Here is a 4,783-nt window from a genome sequence, read left to right as displayed (position 1 = left end):
CAATGGCAAGTTCCATTTTTTTGTTTTCTGTCAGTCAGTGAAAGAAGGATGAAATTGTATGAATTTCCGGGTATAAAATTCAAATTCCCAAAAATTTCTGAAAATTCCAAAAAATAAAATAGTTATGAAGGGTGTGCTTAAACTAAAATTCCGCCAAGGCATCATTCAAAAACCAGGTGGCAGTGTGGACCCAAGCGACCAAATATCTCGAAAAGCAAGACAACCGAAAGAAGTTGACACTAACAATTCTGCCAATCCTGCACCTTGAATCGGTGTTTTATTTTACAGACGTCGAAAGGATGAAAGTTAAAACTTAGCTCAGCAGGATTTGGAGTGAATGAATGACGTCGTTTCTTCATAGTGTCACTCTGTGAAGGATTTGTCAATTTAAACTCTGAGCACAAAAGCCAGGAAAATAATACCAAAACAATTTGGTGAAGAGTTCTTGGCTTTAGGTAAAAGAGAATACAGGAAGATCAATTAATTATGATTTTATTCAACATATTCTCCTCTCAGATGTACTCACTTACTGCAGCAGTCCTTCAGTTTTTTTAAGTCTTGTAAAAAAACTCGGAAGGTTGGACCTCCAATCAGGCCTGTCGCGACACCCTTAATGTTAAGAACTTTTCAGCACCACCTCGTATAATAGAAGATAGCCACTCATTTGTGAAGGTATCGACGAATAGAAGAGTGCGATGAGTCTTAAAGTACAGTAGTAATCAAAGGAATATAATGTTCACTTCCGATGTGTAAATTTTGAAAGTTCAGCATGATATTCTTTCTAGTCAACTTTTGAACTTACCATACTGGAAGCAAAATTTTGTTATTTTATATATTTCGAACAGAAATGTTTGAGATGTTCATAAACTGGATAACCACAAGAAAAGAAAAAGATCTTCATGTGGTTTTATTTCATTAAAGTAAAAAATACGGAACGATAATTTCAATATATTTAATACTTATGTTTTAAAGCTGTCTGAAAGTGATATATGCCAGATTTACTCTTTACAATCAAATAATAACAAATTCGCCACAACCTCCAGCTCTTTGAGTTTATTTTATGTAAAAAAAATATCTTTGTTAGACATTTATATGAACCTCTATAAAGTATGACGGGAAGCATAATTATTCAACTAAGTAACTAAGTACAATCTCAGGTTGAAAACCAAAAGTTTGGTGAAAAGCTCGTGGCGTACGTTTAATTTCTGATTCAAAATGAGATTTATTTATTTCCAGTCAATAACCATGTTTGTTACATTGTTGTAGGAAGGTAGATAAGGCTTATTTAGGTGCGAGTGATACATTATAACATCACACATAAGACAGTGTGTAGATGAACAGAAATTGCACGGAAAGTGCAATACTTAACCAGGGGGACTAACTCTTGACGATCCCCCAGAAAAAGAAAATAGGAGGAGGAACATGTGGCGAGAGGGGAGAGAAATATGATGACAGAATGTTTCCGACCTCATCTTCAAATTGAAACATATTTCTCGAGAATATATCTTTTAAAACTGAATGTTCCATGTTTAGTTTACTGTCTATTGACACAGACCTCAACAACCAAGATTCAAACGCTGGTAAAATGTTCTGTACGAATATATTAACTTATTGCCAATTTAGAAAGAAGTGTATGTAATTCATTTCTTACTGAAACCCAAGGCTTCAAATTTAGTGACGATATCCAATATATTGACTCAGTATATCACTGGCAAGGATGAAATGCAAAGCTGGTTTCCATGGAATTCAAAATCAGAATGTAAAGAGTACCGACTAAAGGGTACTCAAAGGTATTTTGTATGATTCACTCGCAATTCTGCCCGTCTTCCGATTTCGGTATGACAATTGATGAGTGGCCATTAGTGTACAGAATAATCTGGGTTCTGTGAGATACTTTGGCTGGTCCTCCTGTATCAGGACTGCCTCATCATTCATTGTCTGTTGTTGTTGGCACGACGTCGAGAGTTCCAGTTGATCCGATCAACGGAACAGCCTGCTCGTGAAATTAACTTGCAAGTGGCTGAGCACTCCACAGACACGTGTACCCTTAATGTAGTTCTCGGGGATATTCAGCGTGACATAGTGTGACAAGGCTGACCATTTGAATTACAGGTACAACAGAAACAGGAAGTAAGAGTGAGAAAAACTTGTGGTGAAAGAGTACAGCAGGGTTCGCCACCATCCTCTGCTGGAGCCTCGTGGAGCTTTAGGTGTTTTCGCTCAATAAACACTCACAACGCCCGGTCTGGGAATCGAAACCGCGATCCTATGACCGCGAGTCCGCTGCCCTAACTACTGGGCCATTGCGCCTTCACTTTCATTGTCTGTATGCCGTATAATACATATATTTCGTGGTTTGTTTACACCTTTCGACTTTCTGTATGAAACCCCATACTTTATGTCTACGATCTTAAACATGTTTCCTTCCTCTTTTCTTCTGAGATAGAGTTTGCAAATATCACGGTTTCTGCAAAACTTTGCAGCTGTTATCAAAATTTTGCGTATCTATGGAGCGGGATTTCCCCCCATACACCAGTAAGGTAACATAGATGTTGACATCAGTACTCGCATTGCAAAAGCAGATATTGAATTGCTGTAAGAGAAAACACCGACCACCATGTCATTTTTAATTTGGTATAATATTCCTTGGGTACTCTTTGTTAACAGTACTTTTGTAAGATCTATTTTCATTAATACTCAGGTATCTGCAGCATTCATTGTGTGGATCAGGAGAAAAGCTTCCTTTTGTACCCTCCCCGCATAAATATTTTGGAAAAAATATTAGAAATATTAGGCGGGGGAGTGGCTGTGTGGTAAGTAGCTTGCTTACCAGCCACATGGTTCCGAGTTCATTCCCACTGCGTGGCACCTTAGACAAGTGCCTCGGGCCGACCAAAGCCTTGTGAGTGGATTTGGTAGACGGAAACTGAAAGAAGCCCGTCGTATATATGTATATATATATGTGTGTGTGTGTATATGTTTGTGTGTCTGTGTTTGTCCCCCCAACATCGCTTGACAACCGATGGTAGTGTGTTTACGTCCCCGTAACTTAGCGGTTCGGCAAAAGAGACCGATAGAATAAGTACTAGGGTTCCAAAGAATAAGTCCTGGGGTCAATTTGCTCGACTGAAGGTGGTGCTCCAGTGTGGCCGCAGTCAAATGACTGAAACAAGTAAAAGAGTAATGGTGGAAAATTAATTTCCTACCATGTCTTATAATAATAATGAGAAAGTCATAAAAATTAAGAATTTCTATTAAAAAAAACTTCATTTCTGTATTATGTATATTCATGTCCCAAGGTTAGGCAAATTTCATAGAGTTAGGTAATTTAAGCCTTAAGGTTAGGCAAATTGCAATATGTAATTAGAGTAGAGTTTAGGTTTATGGTTAAGGTTTTAGGGTGAAATAGCATTGCACAAGCATAAAATTAATATTCTTATCATTTCTGTGGCTTGTAAAGTTCACCAGTATTCTGCATGAAGGCTTCGAACAGATCTATCCCCTTGTGCGCATGCCTCTCTGCCAAATCAGATTGGAGCCTGGTGTAGCCATCTGGTTTCACCAGTCCTCAGTCAAATCGTCCAACCCATGCTAGCATGGAAAGCGGACGTTAAACGACGATGATGGCTGGTGAGGTTTGCATGCCGCGTGTGTGTCTCACTCATTTGGCATTTGATCTGCTCTATAGATTCTCGATGTTGTTCGTGTGAGCTCCGGTGAGAGGATCCACAAAGTTGTAGCTGTGGTTGACAGTGAGATGCTGGAAGCTAGAAGCTCCAAGACTGTCATATGCTTTCCAGCAGTCACTTATTGTTGTGCCAAGTTTGATGTGTTGGAGAATAATTGGTTCCAGTGTGGCCCTATCCCGCTTGTTATTTGGCAATGCAACAAGAGAAGTTTGCTGGGTTTTATGGCACACTCCTTCAAATACCCACTGTCCTTCCACAAATCCCCCGCAATTGTACTTTGTTTTGCCGAATTTTGATTTCAACTGTAAGTCCAGGGCCTCCAGTGGGTTGGTCCATGTGCAGTTTTGTCTCCACTGATCACTGACAGACTTCACGACAGTATGAAAAATAATCTGATATGATCTCTGTGGATGTTGTTAACATGTTGTCATTATCAGAGTCACTGTCCGCTGATGAAATGCTTGTTTCATGCACAGTTTGTTTATACGGCAACTTATGAATAAAACAGTAAACTAATAGCAAACTCTTTTGAAAAAACAAATTGCTATGTCCAAACCAAGTTCCGTTACAGTGAGTGAAACTAGTTAATAACAATGACAAACAGAGCAGCCATGTTTGGAGTAGTAAATATACCAGCATTCCATAAGTAATGTCGTAAGAAAAAAAGTAGAAAATCAACTGTTGTGGTTGGCACTCCGTCGCTTATGACGTCGAGGGTTCCAGTTGATCCGATCAACGGAACAGCCTGCTCGTGAAATTAACGTGCAAGTGGCTGAGCACTCCACAGACACGTGTACCCTTAACGTAGTTCTCGGGGATATTCAGCGTGACACAGTGTGACAAGGCTGACCCTTTGAATTACAGGCACAACAGAAACAGGAAGTAAGAGTGAGAGAAAGTTGTGGTGGAAGAGTACAGCAGGGTTCGCCACCATTCCCTGCCGGAGCCTCGTGGAGCTTTAAGTGTTTTCGCTCAATAAACACTCACAACGCCCGGGCTGGGAATCGAAACTGCGATCCTATGACCACGAGTCCGCTGCCCTAACCACTGGGCCATTGCGCCTCCACAGGAAATCAATAAGACTGATTAATATA

Source organism: Octopus bimaculoides, chromosome 7 (assembly GCF_001194135.2).
Source record: "Octopus bimaculoides isolate UCB-OBI-ISO-001 chromosome 7, ASM119413v2, whole genome shotgun sequence".
Lineage (NCBI taxonomy): Eukaryota > Metazoa > Mollusca > Cephalopoda > Octopoda > Octopodidae > Octopus > Octopus bimaculoides.
Note: the sequence above shows the minus strand (reverse complement) of the source record.